The following is a 14934-nucleotide window of genomic DNA, read 5'->3' as shown; positions in this document are numbered from 1 at the left end:
AACATCAACAATATGTCACAGAATGCAGTAAAATAGCATTACAAGGTTATTGATATAAGGGCACTTAACTGGCTGCATGAGCAGCAAAGAAAGAGGAGGATATCCGGTATTGACTGGCTCTTATGGGCTCAGACAGGATGTGATGTGTTGTGTGCATCATGGGAAATGTCGTTTTTGATACACACAACAGCCAATGAAATTTAATATTGTATATCAATAAATGAAAGAGAAAGCATAATACGAAGCCTCCGGCGCTGTAATAGAATCAGTGTGAAACCATTATGAGCGACATGAAAATAAATGAGGTCTAATGGTGCAGATTTACAACTTTTGGGAAATCACAAGTGTTTACAGAAGTAGGCCTGAAAGTGTACTTCTAGCAAACTTTAGAGAATTCCATTTTTACTTGAGCAAATACACAAGTATATTTGTTCATGCGAAAATCTGCTGAGAGAATGCAAATTCACTGTTCCTACACACACTTTAATCCCCAAACAAGAATAAATGTTTCATGCTTGCCCCTGCCATGAGTAAATGACCAACCTTCTCCAGCATGGGAAGAGATTTGCATGGAGCTGGTGAATACACTTTTAAACAGTTGAACTGTGGGTAGACAGAGACTGATAGGACATTGAAACCCTGGTGTGCCACTTCTGGTATGCGGATTGACAGAAAAGTAAAAGAATTAGGAGCCTTGCTAGAATTCACACACTGTATATATTATGAGCTCTAAAATAATCAGACAGGCTAACATTAGAGCTCGGATATTCAAAGCTGCCTTAACTTTGCACCATAAAACATGGCACCAAGAGGGGCAAGTGGATTTTTGTGTACGGCAAGTAGATTTCTGAATCATCATATCCTTTGGAGAATTAGATATTTTATAAGACTTCACACCCCTGAACGGGGTTTCAAAAACTAGGATCCAATATTTTCGGCAAAGTCTGTAGATCCCAACCAGATATGCACTCCACAAAATCGAATACAGCCCACTCTACTACACAAAATGCATGCATGGTCTTGAATCAGCATGATTCGCAGAACATAAATCACAAAACCTGCAGCTCCCATAATGGATACTCTATCACTAATTTTAGGCAGCAGGTGACAGACTATTCATCTAAATGTTTTCAGTGATAGTCCCAAAATACATCTTGACCTTGGTGTATTTCTTAGCAATTACAATCTGGGTTAACACTAAACTTCCAACAAGCTAAATCGCACATTCAAACATCAGATCAGGAAACATGATTTAAACCGATGTATTGTTTGCACGAGTACCCAACTTATGACATGGAGAATAGGTTTTGTCCATTGTTTTACTTTGTGCGTTAATCCTTTTAAAACGAACATTTAAAAAAAGGGATGTTTTATAACCACCATTTTCTTACACAGCATTGTATCTACATGCATGCCTCATTATACACAGTCAGTGAAATAATGACCAATTAATCTTCAAAACTCTTTGGGATCCTAGATCCCATTTAAGAACCACATACGCTGTCAAGTCTGCCACCTTCCTTGAAAATTTACCAGCACTCCAATGGCAGCATTATAAGTTATCATACACACAGCATTTGCTCACCCTTACCCTATTCTACTGTAAACCAGAATCCTTTATTACTATTTGAACTCATTATTAGAAACAAACACCTACTTCACTGTAGCCGAAGCTTCCTTACAAGTCATTGAAAGCTCGCTTACCCAACTGTGTTCAAACTACTTCCTGGATTACAATACAATTCCAGATAATCCATACCTAGCCTTCACACTAGAACTGTACACCAGCATTAAAGTAAACTAGCAACATCTGGTCTAACAATCCTTCAAACTGTGGAGGCACAGCAAAACCTCTCAAGAAAAAACAAACACTTTCACTGACTCAGGTAACCATTTCTTGAAGTAAAACCTTCACATTTCCATAACCATGCATGTATCTGGCATATAATAGTTTCTATGGTACTGCACTACATTACAAGAAAAGTAATTCCAGCTCTCACAACACACAGCAACAAAAAAGGTAAATCTACAGGTCCTAAAATCTTCAGTAGCAAGACTATGAAACAACAAAGCTATGTTCTGTCTTTTAGGGAAACTTTGTATGCTTTGACTTCCAATTATACATAAAACGAGTATATCTTGGCTACAATATTAAGAGGTCGGGGAGGGGCTGGACACGCAGCATGGCAACACAAATCCATTGCTTACCTACACAAACGTTATAATCAATAATGGAGCAGTTTCCCTCATCTTTAAGGTAATCCTGCATATCAGTCCAAATGTTTATTAAGGATTGGATGTGGGTGGTGTGTCACAGAGTGGGTCTTTCTATGTCAGTTCTGCTTTCCACTTTGAATCGGCTTGCATGGATGGTAGGCACATACAGCCTGCTCTTGTAGTCTTTAACTGATGTGTACATCAATAGTACTACGCTCCTCAACCAATTAGTACAATGTTTGATCTCAGTACACTGAACGCAGATCCTGTACAGGATCAACTTAGTACTTTACATCCTCATCACCAAGTTCTTAACTGATGGTATACAGGTGATGTGATTGTGGACAACGGTCCTAAGACTTAATTATTCTCATTTCCAACTGCATAGTCCATAAAAATAATACTACGGCAGACAGCGGGGATTCAGGAACATGCCTAAATACAAATGACAGTACCACAACAGCAAAGGCACCAGGTCATAATGGTCACCGTTTGGATTTGCCCCATCCCTGGTGTTTTAAATGCATGCCAAAACATTCCTTCCATGAGAATCACCAACATAAGACAAACATGAACACTGCAAAACCCACAGAGTTCCACATATTCACAGCACAACCATATGTGTTTTCTGGCTGCAGCGACACAAATGCATTCAGGAGAGGAGCCGGACTGCCCTTGCGACTCCCACTAATTGGCTTGACACTTATGTTTATCCTCTTATGGATTTAAGGGTGGCACTACATTTTTCAGGATCAATTCTTCATTCCACATAATTGAAAAACAAGTTTCATGGGGTATTCCACTCCCACACACAGTTCCATGGGCAAAAACATTGGGATAAAGAGATTTCTACTAACATGCAAAAGCGCTCTATAAATATTCCTGCTGCTCCAATAATTTACTTTCACACTATATTGAATGCCTAACAAATTAAAAATAATCTTAAGATTATGTGCAAGTGTATTACCATGCTAAGTTATTGAAGGGGCAATAGAACCTTTGGCCTGCATCTTACATATAGATCACTTCCACACAGATGCTCGACATCCAGGGTATCTGTTCGGGACTAGAATCTGTAGTTATAGTTCCAAGAACATGAGTTCAACTCATCCATCTTATACCAGTCATCCCTAGGTCATTTCAGACATTGGCGTTTTAAAGAGCTTCATCTTTCCCATTTTAAATCAACGTTTTTTATAAAATGTTATTTAACTTTTAATACAATGAACAGAAAGCAAAGAGAAAGAAAACAACATAAGAAAAAAGTGTACATTACAGAAATTATTTCTGACAAAAAATGCAGGCACTGCCTAGTTGTTAGTTTATAAGCAAGGTATCTAAATATTAAGTTCATTAACATACAAATATAAGGAACGCTGCCAAACTGGAATGCTGACAAACTGGGAACATTTCCCACACTTCCACTACCCATATGCACTATAGTCTCTATCGCCTCACATGCAACATACTACAAAACTGTGTGGCCAAATTGTATGCTACATAGCTCTGTTGGAACCAAACGTTCAGGCGTGGCACTCTAGTTAGCGATGAAAAACTCCTACTGGTCAAGAATGCAAGAAATGGCTACCAAAAGTCCCCGGGGCTCAAGTTAAGCGTACAGCTTACTTTTCTCATTATGTTCAGTGCTTATACCAGGTTGTACTATTTCTATGGTGACTTACAGAAGTGTTTAGTTGACAAGGATAAGATGAACAGCATTTGCACAACACATTTAAAGTGATTACCTAGAAGTACCAAATATTTTTTTCTGAACTCAGTGATACTCACTGACCTTAAAAGGATAAAAAAAGGAGAAGTTGGGCCCTTTGTATATGAAGTTCTAAACCTGCAGGTAAAGAACCGCCCTACAAAAGACAAGTAATCAGGAGATGCTGATTTTGTGAAAATTCTCTGTTTGAGCTTAAAACTTTGATTTTTTTTATATTTCAATAGAGGTGCAATATCAAATCTGGAAGAGTAGCTCAGAGCAATCGTGACAAATGGTGTAGGTCAACTGAGAAGTGCATTGTGGGAGATCTGCCACAAGATATCACATATTTCAAGACAAGCCGGAGGCCTTGCAGATTTATCAAAAAAAATGCAAATTAAAAACTAAACTAAAAACAAAAAAGATACTTCATTCCTCAGAACTATTGATAATACACATCTACCTCCATTCTAGATCCAAACATAAGTGTCTAAATGCCACCCAGCTAATTAAAACAAAATCACTGTGGCTTTATAATAACCGGAGATTGTAACTTTAACCTAATGCACAATAGCATGGATAATGCACAGCATCAAAAAGTAGAAAAGACATGGAAAATCCCCAAATCACCAGCACCTCAAAAATGAAAAGACAGCTTTGGAATTACTTTGTTAGTCTTCCTACATCAATGAATTTCCTAGCACTTAAGGCTGCTTTCCATCAGATATTCCGATAATCTACCCCCAATTGACAAAACCAAGATTCGCATTTCTGATTACTTTTGTTCTATAGAACTGGTGAATCTCTTTCAAAACATTCCAAATTGCTCATCGCTTCAAGAGTGATCAAAATCCTCAATCGATTGCATTTCTGCATAAATCCAGTCCTAATAACTCGATGTAGGAGCATCAGTCATCTAGGCGGCATACACAAACTAGCAAGCATTGGCAATGCCAAGAGGCCTCGCATTTGGGCAAGCTATTGGCTTTGGCAATGTGATACTAATGAGCTATTAAGTGATACTGAAAAAGAACGCCTTGTGATGGGCCAGCAAAGCTTACCATGCGGGCCATTAGCACATGAAGTCACAACAACATAGAGCTGCACAAGTGAGTAGGTCTCTCTTCAGAACAGGACGCACACACCATTTTGCAGAAAAGGGTTCAATGTCGTTTCGAGAATGCCCCAGCATTACTGGCTTCCATAAATGGAGATAAAGTAAGCATTTAGACAAGATAAAACCAAGAATTAGAGCCCTGTTTACAGTTCGGAACCTTCCAAACAGACAGCCAGAAATCAATTAAAAATATAGTGTGCCAAAACAAACAACAATGTACGAAAGTGAAAGGGTACAAGTAATACGTCACTGCTCTGTGGGAGGGAGCAAGACACCAAATGGAGGAGCAAAAAGAACGCATTATCCACACAGAATAAAGCTTTTTGGAGGGAAGAGAAAAGAAACAAATGAAAAGGGATGGGCTGGCTGTACGTCCACAGAGTTGATACAGCCTGTCTCAAAGAGACAGCGCCTGCACTGCCTAGGTGAGACCTAAAAAGTGCATTCCTAGGTGAGACCTAAAAAGGGCAAAGTTGAGCAGCTCCGTAAGCTTTAAATTTGCAACATTATCCAAAGTGTCTTTTAACAAACATCTGGGATTAGAGTTCCAAACAAAAGGATCAACTAAAGAACTCCTCCTAGTCAAAGCTGTATATCCAAATGCCTTCTTGAAATTATGCAAAAATATCACAGGCCTATCATTACCCACAACTATTACAAGTGATAAAGTTTAAATTCTTACCAACACTATCTGATGTCATTCCCCGGTGATTTCAACAGCTTGTTAAAACGACCATAAAACAGTCTTTAGATCCAACTTCTGTCTACCAAAATCAACATGTCAAGAGCAAATAAGTCTAGAATGCAAGTTATCTGAGCAATCGCTAGCGCAAAATTTGGTCATAAAGAGGTATTAGTTCAAACTAATGCATGCTGAGCAAAAGTCATTCATAGGTGGCAAGAATCTGACTCTCCAAACCATGACGACAAAACACCCGGGCAGAACCCAGTGAACTCCATGGCAGAACAACTTTAAATTGAATTACCACAGAACAACAAACTCTCATACCAGTTTTAAATCTTTGAAAAAAACTGTCAATATTCATATGCGTGAAAAATTATAAAGGAATCTTCAAATAAAGGCCACAATGCAATCAGGTACAGTTGAGATAGAGTTCAATGCAACAACAGAGAGATCATCAAATTCCAAAACCATGGGTCCAGTATATTACATTTATTTTATTCTTATTCAAATTGGTCGATTTAAGGAGAGGTCTCACAATCCTGGAATTACTTGAGACCGAGTACTCATTGCTGCTTCTGTCCCTACAAAGACAATACTTTAGCTCAACTGATATGTTGTTGTCCAGCTTTCTTAAGCAGGCTCAAGAAATTTCTAACACTGGCTTTCCGTTGCCTGGCACTGTGAACTTGCAAAGATGCAGTTAAGACCTGCTATAACTGATCTAATGATGGTCTATTTAGCCTTCTGGTACATTCATTAACAGTATATTATATATAATTAAGACTACATATCTCTTATACACCTTTCAAAGAATGCAAGGCCTGTTTTAACTCAAACGTACTATTCAATGAAACTGGTTTTGGATTAACAGTGTGAACCTTTTATATATGATATTACGTATTTTAATGTGTTAATATATTGACTTGGTTTTAACTATTGATAAAATATGTATTTCATTCACGCAAGTCAGAAGAGAGATACTTAAAATAAATAACAATGTTGCAAAACATGAATATCAGGATATTCATGCATGAGGTCAGTCAGAATTAAGTGCACAGAAAAATAAACGTGGATGTTTCAGCATTAGGACCGTTATAACTTTTGCTGAAAGAGAAACACAATAAGGTAGCTTTGCATATGCATCACCAGTGGGATATCAGTGTACAGAGCAAAACCAAATAGAAGAGCTTTGTAAACATCATAATGGATTCATTTTGCAATGTGGGTAGCTGTTTATACAGTTCATTGTCAGATTCTAAAGTAAAGTGTTCCATTTAGATAACGTACTGCATGCTATAAAAATGCCACTCTCCTCGAAATGCACAAAATATGCTGATGTGTTCATTAGAATATTAAGTGAGATTGCCGTCTAGATGCCAAGTCCTTAATTCAAAATGTAGGCCATAAGCACAGAAAATTCCCCTCTTCAGGGAGAGCGCAGTGGATGACAGAGTTGGCGTGATTGTGTCTGGTCAATTACATTACTTACAGTTCCTTTCTCTCTAATCATTCAGCTGCCTGCAAGCTCGAACCCATTGGCTGAGTGAAGATAACTAATGGCACTGACTTTAGTCAGTAATGTAATGCTATAATATGGCTGTATACGTTGTTTACGGCTTATGTTTCAATAAACTGGAACTACAATGTTGTCTACTTTTCATCCTACCGCCAACTCTCCCACTGGCAATTCCATAACACCCTCCTAATAGCCACTAATATCCCCACATTACTAGTAACACTTTTTTTTTTTAACGGTTGATACACTGCCTCATTTACTCGGAAATCTCACTTTCACCGGCTGCTAGTTCACAATCTTACTAAGATGTACAACAAACAAGCGGCCAAAGAGAACGAGGCGACGAGTTGCCACCGGCAAACGGGCAGACCTATAGGTTATATGAGTCCCAAACTGATAGGCAAATCACCTCTGTCTGAGGAATTTATTTAGCAGGCATGGTATGTACCGCTTACCGCTCATATGGCAAGTCGTTGCTAAGGTACATTCTCAGCTCCAAGAAGTCTGACAGATCAGGGTGGGTTACCTGCTCTTCACAGGCCTTGGGGATTATATTTTGGTCTTACTTTGAAGGGTTAATAGATGACACAATAGCGTTAAGACAGACAGGGCAATACGCCGTCAACCACTACCCCCCTTACTCTAAATAGAGACCTGTAACCACTGTTATGATCTGTGCTAAGCTCTCATGACAAGCACGTGTGAACCGTCTAAAGGCAGAGGGGGCATTAACCAAGACCGCCTGCCCCCTATACTCAACACCTCTCTCAGCCTACCTCGTCCTCCCCACCGGTACCGGCCGCCGGCCTCGGTCTTGAACGGTGCCCCTTCCCTGGCCTCTCAGACACACTCCAGGCTTCCAGAGTCCCGCTCTATTCGCGTCACGGCCGCGCGCACCAACATACGTCATGAGCCCGGCCGGTAGCACCACAGTAGCGCTTTGTCCTGTCACTCAGCCGCCTCCAATGGCGAACACTGAACGAGGAGAGGCCTGCGCACATATAACGGCCATGTTGTAACGGGTGCATACTGGTCCGAGCTGATAAACGCCCCATCACAACAAAAGAGCACGACTTAACAGGCCACGAATTACACATTTATTCGTTAAAACAAATATGAGAAATGTATGAAATCTAAGTCTAAATATTTAAATAATAATTTTTTTTTTAAGTTTAAATTAATGTTATAGTCAATATTGGGAATAAGTCATAAGTTTATTTATTTTTTAATAGAAATGAAGCTCTATATAAATAGTCCGTTTGGAGCACGCTACAAATACCCTTCCTAGCTAAACACCAGACAAGCATACTTTTCAGCAGTATAATCCGTGTGGGCCGAAGCGTCTTAATGGGAGCGCGGTTTGTAGAAAAGCAATAGACCCACGAGGGGGCAGTGGAGATGTTTATTGTCTACGTAAGTAGCAGGTGCAATACATGCTTGTTTTTTTAGGTCTGGCTTGACAGCACGTAGGATCGTAGTGGGATAGAATATAGGCCCGGACGGCAAAATAAAAGTGCCCACATTAGCGAACCCATAGCTGCCAAGATTTCAGATTGCAATGTGTGACATGTTCATAATTTCAGTGCAATTAGGAGTGACATTTTAATGACCATGAGTGACACTTTCTCGGGAACAAACTCAAGCAATGAAAACCAGGGAAACATATCTATATCATACATTACACCCATTTGAGCATCTGCGCTTGAGTTCTGTTTTTTCCAAGTATCCTACATGGTTTAGGTTTGTTGAGCTATGTTCAAATGCTAGTCTTTACATTACCCTGTTTGATACATGTATAATTTTTCGGTGTGCCATTAAGCTTGCCTTGATGATATTTAGGCCATGTTAATTGGTATTTTATACATATGCCATGCTTAATTTGCAAACAAATAAAAAACAAGGAGCTCATACTTTTTAGGTTTCGCCAGGCGATCCGCTGCGCAGCAGCGTTCGCCTGGCGAAATCTTATGTTTTTACAGTATGGGGCTTTGTCCCGCCTTCTCTTCCATTGGCTAGCTCCATAAATGGAGGCTAGCCATTGGAAGAGAGTTCTGTCCGTCATTGCCGGAGCAGATTCGTGGGCGTTCCCGCGATTTTTACTCATCCCGCCCCTTTGCGATCGTCATGCGGCGGTGGTTTATTTATTTATTTTCTAAAGCTTTGTTTTCGCCATTTTGGAAGTGTCGTTTGCAGGTGTGGGTTGCGCGATGTCCCGCTGTCCGTTCCCGCCCCCCCTCCCGCTGTCCGTGAGCCCGTTCCCGCCCCCCCTCCAGCTGTCCGTGTGCCCGTCCCCGCCCCCCCTCCCGCTGATACCTTCGGGTGTAGTTCGCACTATGTAAAACTCCGGATAATGGGGGAAATGTGTTTCTTTCAAACTCCATCTAAACTCATGCTGTGCCAGCCGCACAAAGGCAAGCTAAAGATCATTCTGTTCTGCACTCCATCAACTTGTTACACTGCTTACTGTCTTGAGGGTCCTGTCCACCTGCTTATGACGCAGTGTTATTCCCCGCGTTGTGGCTCCCTGCCGGAGCTGGTCTTAGGCACTGATTTCTGTAGGGGGGCAATTTGAGGCCTTGAGCTGCATTCCTCCTGGTGCTCGCTATCGTCAATGATGTCCTGGCTGCCCACATCGCTGTCAGAACCCTTTCACGCCCTCAATATTGTAGCCTCGTATGAGGATATGGGGCAGGCCTGTCCGTGACATTCTTCCTGTCAGAGCCCCCCAGCATTGCACCCATCAGCGCGCCTCCGCGAGGCCGCAGACCGCCAAATGCATAGGTCCAGGCCCATGGCGGGGTGCTGCCTGCTCCTCACCCCTACTGCCCCACTGCAGGGAACCCCATCAGCAAGGTATATGGACATTCCCTGTGCGGACTTACTTCCAAACAGGACCAAAAGAGTCTCAATGCCTAAGCCCCTGGAGCTGCTGTGTCTGGCCTTACCCCACACCTCAGAGTCTAGTCTGTCTGTCTGTCAGCTTAAACCGCCTTGTGTTCGCTCCGCATATATCAGGCCCCATCCCCTCCCGGGGGATGGGGGGGCACTTTCTCTTCATACAGAACTGATCTCGAGAAGGGGCGAGCTGCCCAGCTTCAGACTCAACGCGCCTCTCCATGCTTGAAACTCCACTGGCGGGCTCTCCAGGGCAGTGGGGGCTGTCCTATTTGGCATGCTTGTTTTCCCAAGAAGCCCCCCTGGTGGTCCCAGCTCTGGGGGGGTTGGAAAGTAGCCGCTCACGGGTCAGCCCCGGTGCATGTTGGTATGTGTGCATTTTCCTCTGGAGGGGTGGGGTGGGAGCAGCGTGATCTCTGCGGAGATAGGGGGGTGCCTGTGCTCTGGTGACTCTACTCTCATTTTGGCCTTTCCTTCCCCCGCCCCCTCCGCAACGCTCTCCCTCCCGAGTGTCACTTTTGTTTGTGAAAGGCCCCCAAGTGCGCGTCCATTCACACCCTCCCCCCTGGCCCTTGGTGTCTGGGACAGCCTTAGGCAGAGGATGTGCTTCACTGGGCTGTGGAGAGAGCGCCGCCGCTGAGCTACAGGTCCAGGCACTCGGGGGCAGGCGAGGGGCAGGGAGAAGCAGGGCACGAGGAACGAGGGCAGAAACAGGGCAAGGCACGAGGAGCCAGGGCAGGAACATGGCAGAGGTAAATGACAGGCGACAGGGACGGGGAGGGCACACAAAAGTGATTAAAGGTAGCGGACAGGCATCAGAGAGGGGCAGAAAGAGGAAGGGGCAGAGGTGCAGGACAGGTAGTGAGCGGGAGGGGGCAGAGTGGCAACAGGAGCATGTTGGAGAGTTCTAAAGTAGGGGCGATGTTGTGTTAGCAGAGTTAAGACCTCCGTCCGGCACTCTACCCCCATCTCTACACTCGACCTCCATCCGGCACTCTACCACCGTCTCACATCTCCGGGGCCACTGCCCCACCCCCTCCCAATCCCCCCCTATGTGTATATCTACCCCACGAGAGTCAGTGCAAGGTACCTCTGCCTGCCTGTATAAAATGTGTCCATATGACGCCTGCTTGAAATGGGACTGCGGTGCATGTGTAACACGGGCGCCTGCCCTGCAAGGACCAGGTCTGTGCACTTGCCGTCCGGGTAAAATGCATTTCTAACCTACACTCGTGAATTACACACCTGTTCTGCTTGTTTGGCATGCACACACCGGCTTTGCTTGTGTGAAATGTACCTGAATCCTGTATGTGTGACGTGCCATTCTGTCCTGTCTGTGTGAAGTGCACCTCTTCCCAGCCTTTGTAAAGTGCACCTCTGCCCTGCCTGTGATGTGCACCTCTGCCCTGCCTGTGATGTGCACCTCTGCCCTGCCTGTGATCTGCACCTCATCCCTGCATGTGTGAAGTTCACCTTTTCCCTGTTTGACGTGCATCTCTGCCCTGTCTGTGTAAAGTTTACCTAATCTCTGCATGTGTGAAGTGTCCCTCTGCCCTGTCTATATGGAATGTATCTGTGTGAAGTGCACCTCTGCCCTGTCGTCTGTGAAGAGCACCCTTGCCCTGTCTCCCTTTCTGTGTGAAGTGCACCTCGGCCCTGCCTCTGTGTGAAGTGCACCTCGGCCCTGCCTCTGTGTGAAGTGCACCTCGACCCTGCCTCTGTGTGAAGTGCACCTCGACCCTGCCTCTGTGTGAAGTGCACCTCGGCTCTGCCTCTGTGTGAAGTGCACCTCTGCCCTGTCTGTGAAGTGCATCTCTACCCTGCTTGTGTGAAGTGCATCTCTGCACTGTCTGTATGAAATGTGCCTCAGTGCTGCCTGTGTGAAGTGCATCTATGTCCTGTCTGTTAAATGTACCTCAGCCCTGCCTATGTGAAATGTTTTTGAAACATTTGTCTGTGAAATGTAACCCTGCCTTACCTGTCTGAAGGGCACCTCTGCCCTGACTGTGTAAAGTTTACCTCATCTCTGCATGTGTGAAGTGTCCCTCTGCCCTGTCTATATGGAATGTATCTGTGTGAAGTGCACCTCTGCCCTGTCTGTGAAGAGCACCCTTGCCCTGTCTCCCTTTCTGTGTGAAGTGCACCTCGGCCCTGCCTCTGTGTGAAGTGCACCTCTGCCCTGTCTGTGAAGTGCATCTCTACCCTGCTTGTGTGAAGTGCATCGCTGCACTGTCTGTATGAAATGTGCCTCAGTGCTGCCTGTGTGAAGTGCATCTATGTCCTGTCTGTTAAATGTACCTCAGCCCTGCCTATGTGAAATGTTTTTTGAAACATTTGTCTGTGAAATTTACACCTGCCTTACCTGTCTGAAGTGCACCTCTGCCCTGACTGTGTGAAGTTCACTTCTGCCGTGCTCCCTTGCACTGCGAAGTTGGAGAGATCACCTCGGGATCTCCGTTCATTGTGATTTCTCTCGGTTTTGATTCAGGCGACCTCTACTATACAGCGTCTTGAATGTATAGAGGTGTAAAACAACCTCAAATAGCTGCCAATTTTTAAATTTGCTTAGTGTGATATTGCTGTGCCTGCAGAGAGCTGTGTGGCTCTGTGTGTGTGGCTCTGTGTGTGTGTGTCTGTGTGTGTGTGTGTGTCTGTGTGTGGCTGTGTGTGTGTGTGGCTCTGTGTGTGTGTGTGGCTCTGTGTGTGTGTGTGGCTCTGTGTGTGTCTCTGTGTGTGTGTGTCTCTGTGTGTGGCTGTGTGTGTGTGTATGCAAATGCAATAGGTCTCGCATTTGTGAGAGATTAAGCTATTGCCATTGTTAATAACAATGCCATTTATTTATCTGTTTTCAAAACCAACACATAAATAAAAAGTTTGTCATTTACAATGCCAATAGCTCTAACTTTTGCAAAGGCGAGACCGTTGCATTGTAAATGCTTGTTATAAAGAGGCTGTCACTCATGCTGCCGAATGTAGGGGTTCATGAATACCAAGGCTTATACATTTTGATTCCACGTCATGCTTCTTTTTCCAATCAACCTACACTTCCTGTGTTCCTATCTCACTCTTATAGGTTATTTTTCTTTCCTGCTGTCTTCATCTGTCACTGTTCCATTATCTTCCTCTGCTTTCTTCTTGCTCCCTTTCTGTAATTCTCTCTAGTAGTAGCTCTGGACCAAAATATGGTGGAAAAAAAATAACTCTCAGACCCCAAAAATGAATTCCCTCCACTACCAACTACCTGCATAAATGATACACTGTATACAGGACAAAGATGAGTCACAAGAGGAGGAAGGCCTCCTCCACCTTCCCACCTCTCTCACACCCACACACACCCCTTTCGTTCTGCACCGAAGCCCCCTCCCTAATTCCCACTCACTCAAACACTTTAAGCCGTGATGCGCTCAGGTGCTCACCTTACAATTCTCCTACCCGATGTTACCCCTCTTTCAGGCAAGGAAACCCTTTCCAATACTCCTCGGTGCCCCGACAAACCAACCACCCTCACCCACCGGGAATACACAATCCCTTCCACTGTGCAGTCTCTCTCTCGTACATCACTCACACCTGAGCCCAGTAAGGGGTGTTTCCAAAAGAGAGGTGTCCTGTGCATAAACTAAAAATCTCTACTTTCTGTAGAGTGCTGCCAACTGTTTTTTTCCTCCCCCCTCTCTGTGATTTCTGTTATTGCATTGAGATATAGAACAGCTGCACAGAGATAAGCTGCCTTAGCTCAAGTAAAGGAGGGCTGTTGGCTGGCCGAGGCTGAAGTAAAACTAACGGCGGCAGACACCAGCATGCACCCCCGGGCATTTTGGGCAATGCCGCCTCAGGCTGTGAGGCAGCACACACTTGGTCATAGCTCGCCAGCAGCCTCGAGCCTACAGCCATGCCCAGGGCAGAACTTCATGGCAGCAAGCAGCTGATCACACGCTGCCTTGCAGGACCCAGGAGTCTCCTTGTGCAAGGGACTAAAGTGAAACAAAAGTGCTGGACAACTACGTGATTTACGTATGATGTCAGGACAATCATCTTTCCTCTGCAACCAAATCCTCCAAAAACCTTGGAGGGCAGGGGATGGGGGGGGGCTATACCCCTCATACATAACCTGAAAAATCCTGACTTACTTGAACCCAAGTGTGATACATGCCACCGCTCCCTGCTACAAGTCTCCTGAGCAGAGCTGTGATAATGAAAGCTGCAGCTGAGCCCTGAAGACGGCGAGGCAGCGCGACCGGCACTCCCGTTTTGACTTGGTACAAACGATAAATTAGTTTGCAATGCTTCAGTTGTGTGCAGCAGGCGGAGGTCAGATAGCTCACAGTTTGTCCACTGCATGCTGCCAGCAGCGTACCAGGCTCATGCTGCTTCACCTAATGGAGCACAGCTTCTACTACCGTGGTAGCACTTCACAGTTAGACACCTGCTGAGACACTACGATTATGCGTGACAATGCATTTCAGTGCTGTAATGCGGATTACCACACTGAAATGCGCTAGTGTCACGCCTGATGCGTGACATTTGGCAGGCCTGCGGACCAGAGAGCAAAAAAAAGTTGCCCATTGTTGCAAATTGAGGAAGCTTTGAAATGGTAAAGGCACTCTGTATGTGTTTTGCAAGTGACCGAATACCGCGTGGATTTGAGCTTGCTACAGGCATGAATGCTTTAATATCAGGTAATCCAACTGTAGAACTCGGCCCAGCAGATCATAAAACAGGCCTACAAATGGCAAAAAAACAATCCACACTGACCTATCAGACCAGCCCTTCGGGCACTCCTGATTGCCCTACAAGCC

General features: G+C 44.3%; 1 protein-coding gene across 5 annotated transcripts in view; it reads right to left on the bottom strand.

Moving 5' to 3' along the window:
• Positions 1-8197, bottom strand: part of DCAF1 (DDB1 and CUL4 associated factor 1) — a 928365-nt gene extending 920168 nt beyond the window's left edge. For 4 of the 5 annotated variants that reach the window (XM_078661275.1, XM_078661278.1, XM_078661277.1 and 1 more), the window contains exon 1: positions 8020-8197. The gene's annotated coding sequence lies outside the window, so the exon portion shown is untranslated. The remainder of the gene's footprint in view (positions 1-8019) is intronic. The other variant, XM_078661276.1, reaches the window with a different exon arrangement.
• Between the last annotated feature and the right edge of the window lie 6737 nt (positions 8198-14934).

The sequence above is a fragment of the Lissotriton helveticus genome, chromosome 9, assembly GCF_964261635.1.
Source record: "Lissotriton helveticus chromosome 9, aLisHel1.1, whole genome shotgun sequence".
Taxonomy (NCBI): Eukaryota; Metazoa; Chordata; class Amphibia; order Caudata; family Salamandridae; genus Lissotriton; species Lissotriton helveticus.
This window is presented reverse-complemented; position numbering and strand designations above follow the sequence as displayed.